The following is a 20,410-nucleotide window of genomic DNA, read 5'->3' on the forward strand; positions in this document are numbered from 1 at the left end:
ATTCTTTCCAGAGCTGTAAGCCTTTCTACAGACTGGGAGGTTTGGTTGTCAGAACAGGGTTCTGAAGACCATATTTCAAATCCCCATTTGGCCATGGAAATCCACTGGGTGACCTTGGGCAAGCCACATTCTCCCGATGCAGCAGAAGGCTATGGTAAACTTTCCCTGAACTAATTTTGTCAAGAAAGCCTTGTGATAAGTTCATCTTAGAGTCGCCAGAATTTGGAAACAAGGCTCACAACAATCCTCCCTCCACATAACTCTCACCATATCCCATTAAATTCCTTTGCAGCCGCTATGGGGAAACTTTGCATTTCATTTCACTATTTTAAAGATATATTCCTAAAAAAGAGAAAATAGAGTGTCTTCTATGTTTTTACATTTTCTGTTCCCAAAAGCACTGTCTAAGACTTAATAATTTCAGTGGAAGGTGAAAGGCTATGTAGAGACCAGGATGCATTGTGGAAAAAAGAAGAGGTCAACACTGATTTCCTGTATTTGGAAACTATGTCTAAATAAACAAAAAACACAGAAGCATCTGAATGTGGAAATATATTCATTACGCAGTTTGAATGACTTGTATATTTAAATAATCATGGGTAAAATCAGCTAAAGAGCGTGACTACAGTACAGTAAAAAGCTGGTACTTTGCGTGTCCAAACTACCAATTCCAGTTTCTACCATCCTGTTGCTTGGTATAAGGCAGCCTTCTCTGTTACTAAGACAGAGAAGTAATAGAGGATTCTAAAAAAAGTCCCATTTTTGAAAGGCATTTTCTCCCTAGTGTTGTAAAGCATAGCTACTCAATATAGGAAAAAATCACTCTTTTCTGAGCAATACTAATACTTTAATTCTAAATACTTTTATTGAACATTTCTCTTTGCTTTCAATTGTGTTTACCATCAAGATATGCTTAAAACATCCCTCTGCAAAAGAGGCAGAGATGGGAGAATTATCCTCACTATTGCAGCTGACAAATCAGAGACTCACCTCTCTGTTGAAATGTTTCTCTCCTCCACTCAGTGGGTGGAGATTGTTGTAGGTTGCCACTTAAATACCACTCTTGGAAACAGAACTGAATCCCTGGTGCTGTATTTACAAACATGTCTTAGTTACTGAAAGAATAATTAATTCAAAAGAAGAGACTTGTGTTTATGCTATCCACATTCATTGGGGTTAAGGGCAAATTATTGCTATTTTTTTTACCCAAGAGAACTCCTTTCTAGGATTTTCTAGATCTTCCAGTATGACCCGAAGGTTGAATTTTGCTGCAAGGTGACCTTAGAATTGCACTGGAGGGTCTGGAGATTACTATAGAGGTGTTGCCTGTAGAAACCTCTAGGTCCTCCAGCATGGCCAGAAGAAGTTGACCATAGCACCAACACTGAAGGTCCCAGGGATTCCTAGAGACAGCATTTTAATTTAATCTGCAAAAAATCGAAAACACAGAAGTCAAAACAGCAAACGTGGAGGTCAGCTGTACTAGATTAAGAAGTATAGCAATCCCTTTGATCTTCTTATGATCTGGAAAGATAATTGCTGACAGGAGATTATCTCTAGCCAATAAAAAATCTACAGCATTTTATTTCCCTGCAGAGTCAAGCTAGTGTGACGGTATTAAGCAATTATCTTTCCTGGAAATCTATGCCTCTACATCCCAGTTTATCCTACTGAATGTATTTTCGAGGTCCAGTTTGTTCACTTTACATGACTGCTGTTTTCGTATGACAATGAACCAAATAAAGGTGCAGGGTAATAAACACATTATGATGCCACACTGTCTAAAAGAAAGCCACAAGATTGTCCATATTACCTTTGCTTCTATAGTTGTCATGAGTACCACCCTAATTATCTTAGTCTACTATATTTACATTGTAATCACCATTCTGAAGATCCGATCTGCTGAGGGAAGACGAAAGGCCTTTTCAACTTGTGCTTCTCATCTCACAGCTATCACTGTGTTCTATGGGACTCTGTGCTTTATGTATTTGCAACCCACCTCTTATGATTCCAATGCTATTTATTTATTGTGTCATCAGAAACCATACCATTGTGTTACAATGCTAAATCCTATGATTTATACTTTAAGGAACAAAAAAGTGAAAGCAGCTATGAAAAGGGTAATAAAACTGAAAAATCTTATCCCAGTGAATGAACAAACTGCATTTGTCTGAAGAGAATCTAAGGACACAATTCTTCAGGCATTATTTTGATTATTGACTTGATCACCATGCTGTGCTAGTGATGGAGAATTAGGGCACTGGTAGAGGTGTTCCCTTGTTTTTTCTAGTGTGCATATAATGGCATGCTTTTTTGTGTGCGCTTCTTAGCTTGCTACTGCTTGCTATCATTAGTTCAATTGGTTATACACCCCCACCTCTTTTAACCATGTTACTTCTGAGTTTTACAGCATGTGTAGAAGGGACTTTGCTGCTTGCTATCCTGGGCCAAAAGCTTTCACTTCTCCCAACCTGTTCTAGATCTCCACTAAAACTCTCTCTTCTCATTTCATTCTTTTCTGAGAATTAACCTGTTGTTTCCTTGTACCTGTATCCTATATCTGTGATTGCTTCTATAGAGACACTATAATGCAATATAGAAATTGATTTAAATGAACTGGTTTCAGCATGCAAAGTCTGCACCCCAGAATACCCCAGAAATCGGTTTGAGGCTGGAACACTGGCTGCAGTATCTGTTGATTGGAACTGAAACCAGGAATGTATTTTTCTTGTCCAGTCTACTGAGATGTGTTGATACGTATTGCCATGTTTGTTTGGGATAAGAGCTAGACAGGGCACAGGAAATGAAAACAAAGCAAGAGTTCCCATGGGGATGATATAGTCTCCTCGTTTGGGGGTGCTTGTTTACATTCCAGCCAGTTGTGTTTCGTTTTTTTTAATGCATCCATGCTAGATCTGTCTTGGCAAGTGCTCTTTTTTTGGTCTCAGTTTTTGATATTATAAATTGTTTTCTACATAATCTTCCTTATATCTGAGCAGTTCATATTCTTAACTGCGCCTTCCCTCTCCATTTTCCATAAGGAGCTAAAACCCTGGTTGTTCTGCTGTGCATTTGATTAGGCAGTTCACCAGAGAATTGGATCGATCTACCATAGCCCTTTGAAATCCTGTTACTGTAAATGTCTAAGGACGTTACCCTCCCAGCTGTGACCCAATCAGAATTGAATCGTATTTTGCACTTTCCCTGGGACCTGTCTAGGAATGATTGCACATTTCCTGTTCCCTCTGCACTCAGCATCCAATCCTTCAGCCATTATACTGTTTTTAAAATGTGCACTTGTGATTGTAACTGTTTTTTCTAATGCTGTTGTTGATTTTAAATTTGTTTTTATTTTTATTGTGTATGTTTTTACTTTGTATTTTCGGGCTTGTTCCCTTGTAAGCCTCCTGAAGACCCTTTGGGGAGATGGTGGTGGGGTATAAAAACAAAGTAGTAGTAGTAGTAGTAGTAGTTGTTGTTGTTGTTGTTATTATTATTATTATTATTATTATTATTAACAAGACAGAGAAAAACAGTTGATTTTACAGTATAATCTTGAATGCAGAGGAAGACTTAAGTGTATGATTCCTGATTAGCAGAAAATAATAGACTGAGTTTGTCTTCTTTTCAAACAAAGGAGTATATCACATGAGGTAGACAAATCATAATTACAGCAGGACAACATCTTTTGCTGGGACTTATCACACATTGGCAGTCCCTCTTGCCACTCTCCTTGGGGAGCCACCCTGGAAAGTATTTCTTTTACCAACATAAATTACACAGCCCAACAAAAAAATCTTGGTGTCTTAGTTTTTACACTTGTTCCTAGGATTATTTAGGGCGCTGATTCAGAAAATTGCATTGTATAGACCACATCAGCTCTAGTCTTTTAGATATGGTATTTGTTACCATGATTTTCTATGGGCAAACAGATGGTGACAGCATATAGCATATGTTCTGACGGGGGAAATTGGTGCCATATTTTGAAGAAGTAGGCCAAATATAACCAGAAACAGGGCTAATAGTGGAGGCACCAAAATGTGTGTTGGTCAAAGTAAACATTAATTTTGCCAGAGTAAAAGATTTCCGAATGCCACCCATTTACATAAATCTGTGAACAGCAACATGAAGTGTTTACAATGGATTATGCAGAAGATGCTTCAGCTGTACTCCACAAAAAAGAAAAATGAGGCTGTTTAGCAGGCTGTGCAAATGCTGGTTTATTATCAGTAAATGTTTGATTTTTATACCTGTTTTGTATACCAATATACTTGGGGTCACATAAAAATTTCTCAGGCAGAAAAGGGTCATGAGTGGGAAAAGTTAAGAAGCTCAGGATTAGAGCTTCTGATTAGAGCTTAATCAACATATTTCCACTCAGCCTGTTGACAGTGCTACATCTATAGCTAATTTTACTGGAAAAGATTCCTTGGGAATTCATGTCCCTAGATGTTAACAAGAAACATTCAAACAACTCTTAATAATTCATAAAGCATTCTTGAATTCATGGAAGGAATCTCACTGCTTTTCTCTGTTAGGCGTCACTAGTATGACAATAGAATTGCAATAGTTATTATGACTTCTTTTTTCTTACACAGAGATTTGCACTTCTAAAGTATGTTATTTTTAAAAGGGAAATAATAACTGGGTTGCTGTGCATTTTCCAGGCTGCATAGCCATTTTCCAGAAGCATTCTTTCCTGACATTTTGTCCACATTTATGGCAGGCATCATCAAAGGATGTGAGGTACTTTACAACCTCTGAGGATGCCTGCCATAGATGTGGGTAAAATGTCAGGAGATACTACTTCTGGAACGTGGCTATACAGCCCAGAAAACTCACAGCAACCCAGTGATTCCAGCCATGAAAGTCTTGGGGAACCAATAACTTATTTCTTCACAGAACTGGATGAAATTTGCAACCAGGTTGCTTCTTCAGTAGGGGTAAAGTCTGACAATATTAGACAGATTTGGGGCACATATGCTAGAAGAATCTTTAAAATGGAGAGGGGATTTGCTTAATCTCTTTAGTTTGATGGATAGTTTGTAAGGATATGGCCTACATAGCAGCTTCTAGGTAAATTACTTGTAAACTCTTGCACATGTGCATAAAATAAGAAATCGAAAAATTATTTTTGAGGGATGGACTGAAGGTATTAATTTACATTCCTCTGTGTTTGTATGTGGGAGTAGTTCTTTTAATGCAGAACGCATAAAAGTATGCATCATGCAAAGTTTCAAAAAGAGGAGTTGTGATGTAAAGTTAAAGGACAATTTTTGCTAATCTGCTTCCTTGGTTGAAAACTATATCTGTCAATCGTAAACCTACCATATTTTCTTCATAAGGAGAGATTGGAGAAATGCCATGCTAAAAAGTCAGTAAATCTGAGCCCAGCAGCAGTTTTCTGAGATTTCCAAAACTATGACATGGTTTCAAAGCTTTCAGAACAATCCAATTTGAGTTATAAAGAAATGGTGGGAAGCTTTCTTTAGTATAAAGAAAGCTTTCTTTAGTATACAGTTTAAGATAAATTTACCTAATCTGGCACTTTTACAGATAAAGTGCAAACCAGAGTTCGAATATTGATTGAAACTTGCTCAGAGTGTTTTTTTTAAATGTGTAGGAAAATGCACATATTATACATACAATAGAGGGAAGTGTTCCAAAATAGTGAAAATTGTGAAAATAATGTTCAGATCTTGGACAAGGGAATTTGCTTGCCAAACACATGTAAACTTTAGAACAAAATGCATAAACTCAATGTATAAAAAAGGATATGCAGGACAAATCCATCCAGATTTCTGTGTAAACTTTAAATATTGGCATTTGAGATCAATCTAACCTTCTGTCAGAAAAAAACTATCAAAGTTTGCATAACATGAACTAAAATAAAAAAAAATGATAAACTAAAGAAAGGCAATACTGACATCTAGATCAATTCCTGTGTTCAGGCTTTGTTCAATATTCCTGCCAATGATGCAAATTTATGTATTTATGATATGATATTGAACAAATAATTGTCAAAGGAAGTAACACTGTGTACTACTTCATCACATGAAAACAATAAAAGATGACCCAGCGTTCAAAGTATCACAGATTAACTGGCTGTTTCCTTCAAAGTGTCATACACCATGGGAAATTATTAGGCTTTATTTAGGACAAGGCATGAGATTTTCTTGTAGATATAGAGAATGAACTGACCTGCATGTCATTACTAATAGACATGGAGTAGAAGCTGTAAACTCACACTTCTTAAGCTCGTAATCCCAAAGAAAAACAAAAGCCTATGTTTTTCTCTAATGGAAGTTTTTTCTCTCTCTGTGTGTGTCCATCATCATCAAGGGCACTCACGCATGGCTATGATTGTCTACCAGAGGTTGCCAAACTTGGAGGGAAAAAAGACAAACACAATTAGCTGGACCCAGGAGCCCTTTTCCATTCACAGAAGATTTATTGATCCAGCAGAGAACTCTGCTAAGAGGAGGACAGAAGCTATTTCTTAATTGATACACGTCTCTGTGTAGACTCCTGCTCTTATTTTCCAACTGTCTGAAAGTCAGCAGATCTTTAGAGCAGATTTTCAGGAGGCTAGATAAGGGAGGATAATTGATAATAGTCAATCATCTTTTACAGGGCCTTTGCTTTACACACACACACACACATATAAATGTTGAGTTTTCTGTCATCTGCGCTTCAGTCATTGCCCTTCCCGTTTCATTCCCCTATTGTTCCCAGCATCCCAGCTTTAATTCTCCCTCAAGCATACCTACACAAAACTGTCATGTATCTGAGTACCCCTTTTCCTTCTTCTCATCCAGGTTGCCTCCAAAAACTTGAACTAGCATTCAATCTGGAAGTTTGCAAGTTCTTTTCAGACCATTCAAAAACAATAACAACAAATCAAACCTTAAAAAAATGCATATTTCTGAATATTGAGGCACTCTGCCAAGTATATCAAACTTGTGGCTTTATTCATGAGATATCCATATTTTGGTTCTAAAATTTCCAGGAACCTCATGGTAACATTTTTATTCTAATTATGTCTGATTAAATCTTAAGTCCTTTTCAGAAAACTGAGGCTAGATTCAGGATGGAAATAGCATCAATTATATAGTTTTATGCCCCCCCCCCCCCAATATTATCTTATATCCTGAAAAGCAGTAAACAATACATTTAGATTGCTTAGAAGGCAGTCTAAGTAGATCCAGGACAAACATGTTTTAAATAGCCACTGCTTTGCTTCAACCTCTTAACTTCTGCCTCTTTGTGCTCTCAAAATACGCCCCCATTCTTTCCTCTCAAAAGGATTAAAATATGCAGTTCACAAGAAATGCACGGTTTAGTTGAACCCGAAGATCTAGGTCATCATTTAATATTTTCCTGTTAATGGTTCAGTCTGATAAAACACGAACACTTAAATCCAGTTTTGTTTCCTTTTCAATATAATAGGAAAATAGTACATGAGCCAGTACAGTGGTTTGGGTGTTGAGTTAGGATTGCGAAAGATTGAGACTCGAATTTTACTCAAACCTCTGGGTGTCCCTGGGCGAGTCACTCACTTTCTCAGCCTTCAAGAAAGGCAAACTCCTATGAACAAATCTTGCCAACAAAACCCACAGATAGAGACAACTAAACTGGAAATTTGAAGGCACAGCAAACAAAACTGTCAATGTTATGGCAGTGATGAAATTATCCAGACATAGTCCTCAGTGTATGAATAAGAGATCATTAGGAGAAATGTTGTTCCCAGGCTTTCCAACTTTTAAAATACTCTCAAATAATAAAAAACCCACCTCCAAATTGGTGTGAGATCACATAATACCTTGCATAGTCAAGGACAAAGAGGAGGTGAAATAGGGATCACATCAAATACCATTTTTTTTGCGTAGAATAACAGATTCTGCTAGAGAACCCCAGTTGCTTACTTTTGTTATTCAGTCAAACTAATCCTTTATAAACCAAACCAGTTCTAGCTAGTTTAGAAAGAAAACCACACCCACACAAATAAGAAGTGATTTCACTACTGAAAGCCAGAACATACATATTACACTTACGGCTTGATTGATTCACATGCCTCTGAGCTTAGGATTCAGTGATGAGATCTTTTGTGGTTCTCAAAGCCACAAAGTGGGAAAATGGATGATCTATTTACTTACATGAGGAAACTACACTTAGTAAAATATTTAAACCTGAAGACCCAAAATGTTGAGCAAATAATCAATGTTATGATATCCACCTTTTGGGGAAAAAAATAGAACACATTTAACATATTTAAAAAAAACAGCCATAAAGTAAAGGTAAAGGTTTCTGGGAAGCTCCTGGAGCTTTGTGGCAAATGATATGAAACATTCAAAAATATCTTCTCAGGGGTATAATTGTAAAGAAATATAATTGATCTAAAAATTGTGATGACTAGGTTTATTTAACCTATTTCAGTTGCTTTTCTTCCTTATCACATGAATTCCTGAAGATCTGTAGGCCAACATTTGCCCACCCTTGCTGTCTATAGATATCATGATTTTCTGAAGACACCAGAAGCAAAGCAATCAGGATGAGTAAAATCTCTGGGAATAATTCCACCTGCTCTATCAATATTGTAATAAATAATAAATTTAATAAATAAGTTGTGGAAGAGATCCCCAAAAGTTACTTTCTGAGATAGCCTCTAACTGAAGTGTTTATTAAGTTCAGATCCTCTTCTTCCTTTGAAGACAATTGGCTTTAAATCCAGATCCTGAACTACGTCGAAATGGGATCTGTTTATGGTACAAACCAAATAGGCTGCCAAGATTGAAAAACAGAAACTATTCTGCATAAGAAAACTGAATAGTAATGAAGAGAAATTAATTATCCCCAACCTAATGCCCCCCTGATATTCTGGACTTTGATTCCTATTGGTATCAAGAAACATGATTTACTGAAACATGAAATGCTGAAAGGCCAATCATGGTAAACTCAGATAGCTAGGATGAAGAGCTGGTAGAAGGGACAGCCGAGGCAGTGAAAGTCAGCAGCTCCCATTTGCTGAAGATGAGACTTCAGTAGAGGCAAACACTGCCCAGCATTTTGAACAAGTCCCTCTAAAGCAGTGGTTCTCAGCCTGTGGGCCCCCAGATATTTTCACCTTCAACTCCCAGAAATCCCAACAGCTGGTAAACTGGCTGGGATTTCGGCAAGTTGTAGGCCAAAACACCTGGGGGCCCACAGGTTGAGAACCACTGCTCTAGAGGAAGCTGAAGCAAGCACCTCTGAGCAAGCTACAATGGGGTTAAACACACCTCTAGAGCATACCCACACCTCTAGAGTACAGAAAAGAGTCAGCAGGGTATTGCAGATCTCAGAGATTAGGTGAGAAATAATTGTTACTTAAGCACAAGCTTCGACTTCTTTTAATCTGATTTTTGGCTATGATATCTTCGGTCATTTGATCTTCATGCCTTTCATTCTGGACTTTTGGATATTCTTCTGCTTCTTGTTTATGACTCAAGGACTTCTGGTTTCAATTTCTGGCAACCTGACTTTCAAATGATAGCTTAAGGTTTCATTTCTTTGGATTTTTATTTAAACTTAAACCCTTTCCAGCAATTTATGTGTTTCAGATGTTGAAGAATTTTATGCAACTAAGCTTTTATATAAAGAGCTTTACCAACTACTGGAGATGGAGAACTTTTATAACCATTGAATGTACATAGCCATTCTATGAATTATGGTATATGGGTTATATGCATCATGCAATGTAAATGAATGCAACTCTGGATAAGTGGTCTTTAAATAATGTCTTGGCATGTTGATTTCACTACAGTGATTTGTCACGAGGGTTGATTTGTTTCCAAGGTGGGAGGTTTTGGAGTATGCACTTTTGACAATGGATGATATAAACTCATCCAAAAAAAAAAAAAGAAAAAGAAAAGAAAAGAAAAAAGGATAGTGTTTACCTCCAGTTCAGCCATTTGTTCAAAGAACATGAAATTTAGTATGAATATCCTTGACACTTCCCCGCTCATTTTAAAGGAAGGAGCTCAATCACAATTCTCTTCCTTTGCTCACATAAATATGTTCCTTAATTCAATTAAAAGCCATTGCCCAAAAGATTAATGGGCATGCTTCAGTACAAACTGATTTCACAACTGGGAGTAACATCATATGGTTAATGTAATTAAACTGCAGCATGGGGATTAACAGAATTGCCCTGTGCATGCAAATTCAGAAGTGAGTCCCACTGAGTTTACAGGAACTTAGTTCCAGATAAGGATGCACAGGATTATAGCCTAAGTCTCATGAACTGCAGTGGAAGTGATAAATACTAATATGGCCAGAGATCTGGCAGAAACATGAGCCATGTCACTGGCAGCCTCAAATAAGCTCCATGAAATGATGTTATATTTCATGAAACTTATCCAGGTGTGAAGATTACAGCTTATTTATGATTTTTATACTTGAACAAATAATATCATCTCCATGCCTTCCTGTGGGTAGTGGTAGGGACACATAGATGGGATGTATTGGAAGCACAGAAACAGAGATTCTCTGGATTGAACTGTGAATAAGCCAATGCTGATGCCATGCTATCTAAATTGCCATTTTTTAAAATAAAAAGTAGAATGAGTTACATAGAATATATGTTGCACAGAGTTTGGTCTGGTCTAGATACTTTCTGGTTTCCTGATTTAAATGCTAAACTTTTAATTGTAGATCAGTCATACTTGTAACTGTAACCAGAGGCTACTTTCAGTATTGTTGATTTCTTTAAAATTTTCCAATTTCTATCATTTTTTGTAGGAGCCCTCAGTGGTGCAATGAGTTAAACCCTTGTGCCGGCAGGACCGAAGACCGACAAGTTGTAGGTTCGAATCCGGGGAGAGTGTGGGTGAGCTCCCTCTGTCAGCTCCAGCTCCTCATGCAGGGACATGAGAGAAGCATCCCACAAGGATGGTAAAATGTCAAAACATCTGGGCATCCCCTGGGCAACGTTCTTGCAGATGGCCAATTCTCTCACACCAGAAGCGACTTGCAGTTTGTCAAGTCCTGAGATGAAAAAAAAACTTCCTTCCTTCCTTCCTTTCTTTCAGTTTCCCACCATTTTTCCAATACTGCCTTATGATATAATTAAGCAAATGCAAAAAAACCTCCAATACATTATAACATTAAAGCACAAACATGATTCTATTAAATAATGATAAATTAAAATAATTGTAAACTGCTTGAGAAGAAATGTACTCTCACTCCTGCCTGGCTATGGGGAACGGATGCCATTGCTTGCTACTGGTACAAAGAGCAGTGTGGGGTGAGCATTTACAACAAGGTACATGACACCAGGCTTGGAAAGGCTGAGGAGGAGCCCATAGGTTTTACAAGTCAGCTCCCAGCTCAACTCTTTGTTCTTTCTCTTTTGCTCTGTTCACCTTATCTCACTTTAGGCAGTACAGGCAGTTGTTGGTTGCTTTTGGAACTTGGTAGAAATTTCTACTACCTTTCCAGGATTTCCCTTCTTTTGTAGAGTTAAATTTTAAATTTTAATATTTATATACAGTCTTCACTAAAAGTCCACTTTGTAGCAGCTAATCAATTGCCAAAAGTCATTTGAGAGAGTGGGTAAAAGGGTTCCAAAACAAAACTGGGCTTCGCTTTGCCTTGTCCCATTATAAAAATACTTCATTTTAATTTACTAAAAATGATTTTTGTTACTTCCAACCCAAACAACATTCTGAACCCTGCATTGGTTTTTAATTCTTCCTGCAACTTTCTTTTTGACATACACAATAACTTAGAGTTTGAGGTAGACAGTCCATGCTGGGGTCTATTTCAACAACATTTTGAATCAGGTTCTTATTCAACCTCTCTCTATTTTGGGAAGAAAACCATGCACAATCAGGCCATTAGGTGGGTTGTGTACATGAAAAATGCCTAGCAATACCACATTAATGAAAATTCAATCTGGCATAGAGAATGTAAGGTGGTGAATTATTTAATTTTGCGAAAAAAGGATTGGAGCATTCTTAGAGATGCAGATATTCAATAGGTATGCTTGCAGTCTGTAGCGTTATTTCTGCTGCTATTTTTGTTTGGCCCCAGCTGCATAATATCAAGACATCAATTATATTTCCTGGGAATGCTTAGTACAAAAAGATGTGTGATATGAAATCATTGTATGCAGACATCTAATAAAATGGCTGTGCTTCACAGAAGGAGTCTGTATATTGCTACAGCGCATTATGCTGAGTCCAACAATAGACTGAAAACATTAATGGGAATTACACAAATGTTATCAGGTTCCCATTATTTCAGCAGATCTAATCTACTTGGGAGTAGGAATTCCATTTAGGCTCATATGCATTCTTTACATATACAGTATCACAGAAATATGAGGAGAAGGCACAATGTGGCAGCCAAACTCTTCTTTTATTATGTAGTTTGGGCATTACTCAGAAATAATTTAAAGTATCAACTTAAAATGGTAAAAAAGTCATTCTCGCATTCAGAGTGGAAACAGGGAAGTGTAAGGAAGAGAATAATGGAGGAGAGTATACCTCTTTAGTAGTTCCTCTCTGAAAGAATGTGATTTTGTATGTCAAGGTTTCTAAGTATTTGAGCCTCATACAACTTTGATATGATATCTATACAAGGCTAGAAATCCAAGGATGGGCAGACTACAAATTTGTGTAGTCTACTCAGAGTATTGCTTTTTTTAAATAAGAACTTTATTGTTCTGCACACATTTCCAAATCCTGCCATATCAAAAGCTATTCCTGGTCACCACAAGCATCTTACATTTCAGCAGTATAATTTGAGAAAGAGGTAGAATAATTTTGTTATGAGTCGGGAATCTTTAAAAACTGACTGCACACCACCTTGAGACTTACCCTTAACTATATTTAAATGCTGAATAGACCCAGACCTACCCTCTGCCTATACCCAGGGTAGACCCATAGCAACATTTTTCCTGTCTTTTGAGTAGACTTACAACTACTTTCTACCTATCCCTGACATAATGCCTAGAAGCTTGTCTTTTAAGTATAGGGATGTTAATTCCTGATTCACTCCTTTGGAAATATGAAAGAAACCACATTTCTGTTGCTTTTGAAAGAACAGGATATTTTACATTGGTCTTCTTGAGTGAGTTTTGGCAACAATTTTGTAAACTGAAGCTATTTCATACCTAAACTGCAATTGTTGCTTCATATGGACCATGAAAACTTGATCTATCTCAAAGGCCTCTATTTGCTGTGCTTCAGAGAAAGAAATAACCCTGATTTTGAGCAGTGACCTTTTATGCTAATTGTGGAAACTACAGCAACAACAAGTGCTCGTAGCTTTATGCTTTTCTAGAACAGGCAAGAAATGTTATGAACTGCCAAAAAGGTAGCTAAATTTATTCAGACAGCCTGTTTCATTGAGTTTGTAATTTAGTGAGTGTTTTCCCCACAGCTGAGCATTCATCATTGATAACAGCACACATTTCTTTCCAGTGTTCTCTCCAAGGCATCCTTCACTTCTTTGTTCCTCAGAGTGTAGATCAAGGGGTTCAACATGGGAAACACTACAGTATAAAAAACAGCCATTATTTTATCTGTGTCCAATTTCTATCTGGAACTTAGGTGCAGGTACATGAAGAGGAGGACATCATAAGAAAAGACAACAGCTATCAAATGTGAGGTGCAAGTTGATAATGTGTTATGATGGTTTTTTGCTGTGGAGATACCCAGGATGGTTTACTTATTTATTTCATCTCAAAAGCATTGCATAAATTAGTATAAAACTGATAAAAATAGAAGGCGCACAAGTGGCTAAATATCTATTGACTAAAGATGCACCACTGCATTGTCTGTAGCCTCCAACAATTCTTCCTTTGTACATGAGGCAGGACACTGTGGACAAGCATACAGATGTGGAGTTGTCTGTTCTGCTCCACAGTCACACAAGGTGCAGGATTCCTTTAGGTAGTGCCATTTTGCCAGGTTGTCTTTTGATCTACCCACTCCACTTCTGGAACTTCTGTTCAGGGACTTCCAAGTTGCCCATTCCTGGCTTGCCCCTGGAGGCAGATCCTCGTGAGGGACCACCCAATGGGGATTTCCTGATTTAACTGCCCAGAGGGATACTCTTGCTGTTGCTGGGGAAAGGTTAAGAGGAGTGGTGGTTCTTGTGAAGCTTTCCTTTGATTTTAGTCTTCTGGGAGGAAGCTGATACCCATGCAATAGATGGCTTTCATGGTGTTCAACCAGCTAGCTTGTAGCTTTATTCAAGTAGGTAAAAACAATATAGGCATAGGAAGTTAGGATGAACAAGAATGTACTAAGCCACATAGGGCAAAGTCAAAGATGAGGATTTCTTTGATGTAGGGGTTGGAACAGGAAAGGGCTAACAGTGGAGGGATGTCACAGAATAAATGGTTCATCACATTGGAGTTGCAGAAGGAAAGGTGGAAAGTAAAAAAAAAGTGTGCACCAAAGAACTCATGTTGCTTATGAGATAAGAACAAGCTACCAGAAAATGCACACTTTGGAGGCCATGAGAATTGGATAGAGTAGTGGATTGCAAATAGCCATGTAGCAGTCATATGCCATGGCAGCCAGCAGGAGACACTCTGAATCTGCAAAGGAAGCAAACAGACACATTTGGGCAATGCATCCTGGGAAAAATTGACCAGCATCTTGGGAGCAATGGAAAAGGAATAGCTGAGGTCCAGAAAGGTCAGATTGTTGAGAAAAAGCACATTGGACTATGCAAGCAGGGGCTGATCTAGATTGACACAATGATTCGATATTCCTAGCACATAGATGATCAAGAAGAGAGATCTCAATCTCTTGATGATCTTTGAAGCCAAGGAACATGAACTCAGCCACTGTGCTATGATTCTACTTCACCATTTTTCTAGTTTTGTTTTTATTTCTGCTGAATCACTGAAAGAAATCAAGGAGAAGAATCAACCCTTAACCTGCTTTGATTTTAGAAAATTATTTCATCTGCCTTCCCCTGAAACAGATATGGAGAAACATCTGACTATATTTCTGTATTAGAGGTAACAGAGTAAGAACCCTGGTGCAAAATGCATTTTGCAGAAAGAGAGCACTGGATCCAACAGGCAGGAGACATTTTGTTGTTAGCTGCCATCAAGTCAACTTCAACATATTGTGACTCTATGAATGAGGGACCTCAAAGTTGCTGTCTCCTCAACGACGCTGCTCAGGTTTTGCATTCATATTGAAAAAGAAAGAAAAAAGAAATACAGCTTTCATGTGGACTGTGGGAGAGCATGAAGTGAGACTCATTCACAGTGGTTGAAAAATCAGTCAACAAAATCCATATATGTAATGGAGCGAGGTGGAAGAATGACAGCACTTGTCAACTCCCAGTGTTTGAGCTGTTCTTGTAAAATTTTAGGGATTTTTGGAATCCAGCAGACCTGCCTGCAAAAAAATAAGGTTCATGCTGCTCTGAAGGCCAAAAGTGATGCCAAAGCAAATAGCTGATTTTAAGAGTACTTAAACTTCTGGAAGCTGGAGACAGTTGATGACTGTTGTTATTTTCAATCAATTGTAAAGGAAAGAAATAGGAGATTATGGCTGCAGGAGGCCTCTTATTATGTGGGACATCCCTGATTTGAGTTGGAAAGCTGATCCTTTATAGAGCTGATTACTTCAAGGGATGTCTCCTAATTGAGGGTTGGGACACTTTTCCTTGTACATACACTAAGAAACAGGATGCCCATCCTAAGAAAACAACTTCTGAATGAAGAAAAAAAATCTGCATCTTATGTATGTGGAAAATATGTTAATTCTTTAAAAATGGTTGTTTATCACCGGCCCATATTTGTTGTTTGAAGTCAATTATTTTTCTAACATTGGCGATTCTTCTTACAAGCATGAGACTAAATGGTGAATAGAACTGGCTTGTGCATGCATACTAGTGTATGCTTTACTGGTAAATTCACATGAGAACCAGAAAATGAATTTCTGTTCTATGTGTAAAAGAGCTCTCAATGGAGAATGTGTAAAGCAGGGGAGTGCTAGAGCTTGGGTTTGACTGGAGACTGCCCCTGATGATATGGAGACTCTACTTGTCAAATCTGGATATACTTTTGGACACTGACAAGAAGAAAAAGCACTTTTCACTTGCTCAGAGCCACAATTACTTTTAAAGTTGATTTTCCTTTTAGACTGAAAATAGCTTACTGGCACGAGCCCTACTTGAAATTCAGCTCCAAACATTACTGCATAATAAATATTACATTTACAAATGAGATTCCTATCTTTTCCTTGAAGCTCAGAATACTTTGCCCCCACGTAACGTGGGCTCACAGAACTTCATGCTTTGTTGCACCCAAAATAAACTACCGGGCTCTCTCCAAGAATGAGCACAACAATTTGTCATTATTACTTTCCAACTCGCAAAAATAGCAAGTGCCCCATATTCCACGTCAGGTGCCCTCGACTAGTGCTTATTGTTAGAGGCTTGCCTGAGAAGCATGTAAAGGAGCCTTTTCTGCCTCATTACCGGAGGCTGGTGCTTTTGAGGCTTCAGCATCCATCACTCTGCCACTGGAGGCCAGCCCCCCGGAGGGGCTGAAGGTGGCTGGGTGCAGAGACGGGTGGGGAGAGGTGCCGTACGTGCAAAAGATGAAAATACCTATTAGGATGCTGCAGTGGCAAAATATGAATAATTTCAGGTGTGATAACGAGCCCTTTCCTGGATGAGTTATTTTTATTGCCTCTTGGAAATCTCAGCAAGATAATTGTGGGTTGGAAATGCACCTCTATGTTGCTATGAGTGCTTTAAAATCACAGTAATTAATGCTACTATACAGAGAAAGAAGGCATTCAGGTTGCTTACCAGAAAAGGTACTCACTTACAAAGTGCTTACCTCTATAGGGCAAAAAACTCTGACATAAGGCATGTACTATCCCCACATCTGAAAAGTGCTTCTTCAATATGGACAACACTACATCAGTTTCTTTTATGTGTTTCTCTTTATCAGGGAGGGATGTCAAATTGTCAACCTTATGTGGCCTATTTGTTTACTTCCCTAGAATACCAATGGACAGCCATTGTCCTTTCAACTTATAGTACATTCTCAAAAGGAAGAGGAAGAGAGGGAGGAATGCAGTCAAAGAAATAATAAATTGTCCAAAATTTAAACATATAATTAAAACATCAATAACATTTAAAGCAGTTTTAAAAATCATTAAAACAACAACGCAGAATCTTCTGCACAGTTAGCTCTCAAAAGTCTTCTTAAACAAATAGTTCAGCACCTGCCTGTGAAAAGATGTCAAGATACTTATCATGTACAGAATACAACAATTTCTAAAATCTACAAAGGAGCGATAGCTTTATCGGTCAGCCAAAATGCACAGAGTACATTGTTCAAAGCTCCACTGGATTTTTCTTCAGGCAAAATATGTTTAAATCATACAGAAGGTGGCAATGGCAGAGTCTCAAACCTATATTTTATACTGGATGTTGTTTGGGTCTCTGTGCAGACAGTGTCACCCACCTCAGCATAAAAAAGATACGGTATTGTCCAAAACCACAAATGAAAATCTGCATGTTAATGTGTGCATGATACACTGGCAAAATAACACATATTTTGTTTATATATTGATAAATTTTATTTCCAGCAGTGCCTTTAGTGGTATACAGGCAGTCCCCAACTTATGAACAAGATAGGTTCTATCGGTTTGTTCTTGAGTTGAATTTGTTTGTAAGTCAGAACAGATACATTTTAATGTGTAACACCAATCAATATATATTGCATAGCACAGGGAGGGGTTTACACCCCTGTGGTGTTTGTTTTGCTGTCTGTGCCCCTGTTCAGAAGGTTTCACCTCACTTTTTGTTGCTGTGATAATTGGATTTTGAAAAATTTGGCTTGTAGTAAGTCTTTCAGGAATGAATTTTCCTTCCTAGGGATTGATTTTTCTCCCCATTTGTATCTTTCCCTCTTCTTAATGTCAAAAGCTTGGATGCTTCATTTGAAATTATTTCTTGTCCCAATGACTGTCCCAATGATAGCTCCCATCTCAGTGTGTCATCAAATCTCCTCTGGGTTTGGCCTGAACTTTAAATGAGTTATCCAAAGTGCTGAACCTATTTGGTAGTATAAGATTCAACTGCTGGGTAGCTCTAAATCCTGGAGAGGACTAATCATGTCATTGGCATGGAAGCACCTGTTGCCACCATGTATACAGGATGTCTGATGTTTCTCACTCACTTCAGTAGAAGGATGACACCTTCTTGGAAAAAACACCTAAATCTTATTATTAATCCTGAGTAGTCATGAGTCAAATAGATTTACTTACATGCTGATTCACCTTTTAATAGTGGATTGAATAGATCTTCTCTAGCTGGCACTAATTGAAAGAATTCTAAAGGGGATTTAATCTTCTCTTTCATCAAAATAAATGAGGCAGTCAATAGCAGGTCTCTCCTCTATTGACTGTCCTATTGACTGTATATAGATGGCGGTACTTCAGTTCAGATGGAGTGATTCATTGTGGCATCATTTATTACCCTTCTGATGAGTTTGAGAATGGATTTTCTGTTCAACTGTCTGATCTAGAAGGAATTATTGAGAAAGAAGTGCTGTTCAAATTGATTTCTTCAACTTGTATTTGAGGATTAACACCAAGCCCTGCACTTTGAGACACCGTATCTTTGATAACAAATGTTCTGAGCCTCATTTTATGGTGGAGTCATTGATTAAAGTAGGACCCACATATCTGCAAGGGAGACATTCCTGGATTTGAGGTGGAAACAGTAGTGAATTTAATAGTGGATCCTATTAAATTGAATGACGTCCACCATAGGTTATCATGAAGTCACACTGGAGCACTTAGAAAGTGCATAGAAAGTCCATAAGAATTTCCTAGGTTCTCTATATGGTAACTTCCAGTGTAATTATGCCATGGGAAATTCTTGGGGATTATATATTTTGTTGGATATGCATAAGTGAAGCTGCAGGTTCTGGAGGCACAGGAACAAAGGTCATATTGGATTTCTCATCTCAGGATCTGACTCTAAAGAAACACAACAGATGCCAGGTTTAAGTGAAATAACTGTCAGCAAACACAGGTCTGGAAACCCAGGTTGCCACTTTATAATTTCAGAGTAGTAAAAAAATGCTTTGCAGGGAGGAGCAATGGGAATGTGTGTTTCAGTTACTCGTTTTGGATAATGATTTTCCTTTCATTCTAAAAATAACATAGAGCCAGATGGAAAAGTCGTGGGGTGGGCAGGTGAGGTAGCTCGCTGTCTGCAACTCTTTCTCAGGAAGTTGAACCCTTGAAGTCATACAATTTTCCAGCAAAGATGATGGGCCAGCTTCCTAAATCCCACTTTGTTCTAAACACTTTTGACCTTTGGGTCTGCTTTTTCATAAATGTCTTTCAAATTTATTCCCCACACAATCTTTCCCATTCCTCTTGAGGGCGTTATGATTCCAACAGTTGAATGTGTAATAAGGCTTGTTCTTATTCACTCCAGAAGAATTTTTCCCATAGAGATTTGAATTACAATCAAATCTTGTGATGAGCAAACACAAAATAATAACAGTCTGTTCAGTGATCCAAGGACATATTAATGCTCAAAGGAGATGGTTTAATAGTACACAAACAAACACTGACACTACAATTTGCTATGATTATTTGTATTTTTAATGTATAATGCTCCAAGGCTATGTTGTTAACCTTTCCCCTGGTTGGATGAGTCTTATTAAATCTAATAGGAAAAACCATGTGTCCCTGTGCACAAAACCTAGAGAATGTGGTGATTGTGCCAGTCCCAGAAGAAATATGTAATTTATGAGTAATACCAATGCACTTCATTTAAAAAACCACTAGAGCAGCAATTTCACAATCACATAATGGTAGAATTGAAAAATACCATAGGACCTATCCAATCCAATCCCTGCTGTGTGGGAAAATACAATTGAAACACTCCTGACAGATGGCCATACAGCCTCTGGTTAAAAACCTCCAGAGAAGAAGATTCCATCACACTCTGAGGAGGCAGCATATTCCCAGTGAACTCTGCTTTCTCCCTGCTGCTTCCCTCTCCTAATGGCAAGAGGGCATTGATTTAAAGAGGAAAGGCAGCCTTTTCAGTTTTGTTTTACTTCCTTGCACTGAAAATGAAATTGATTTTGGGAGGCTTCCAAGATTTACAAAATTCAAACAAAAAAGACTCTTGAAGTGAAATAGAAGGGGATTATTAGGGATGTGCAATTTTTTGTTAGTTGTCGTAAGTCATATCAAATTCATTAAATTCATACTTATGATATGATATCTGACACGTGGGCAAAAACACAAGAATCAAAACTTACTCAATAATCCCCTTCTATTTCACTTCAAGAGTCAGCAGCCAGACTGAGCGAAGGGGTTACCTTTCAATTACTTCCTACTAGCAAGAGAGG

At 37.9% G+C, this 20,410-nt stretch overlaps 1 pseudogene; it reads right to left on the reverse strand.

Moving 5' to 3' along the window:
• Window positions 1-14,272: 14,272 nt before the first annotated feature.
• On the reverse strand, window positions 14,273-14,867 carry LOC132764086 (olfactory receptor 5AS1-like; annotated as a pseudogene).
• Between the last annotated feature and the right edge of the window lie 5,543 nt (window positions 14,868-20,410).

Source organism: Anolis sagrei, chromosome 1, assembly GCF_037176765.1.
Source record: "Anolis sagrei isolate rAnoSag1 chromosome 1, rAnoSag1.mat, whole genome shotgun sequence".
Lineage (NCBI taxonomy): Eukaryota > Metazoa > Chordata > Lepidosauria > Squamata > Dactyloidae > Anolis > Anolis sagrei.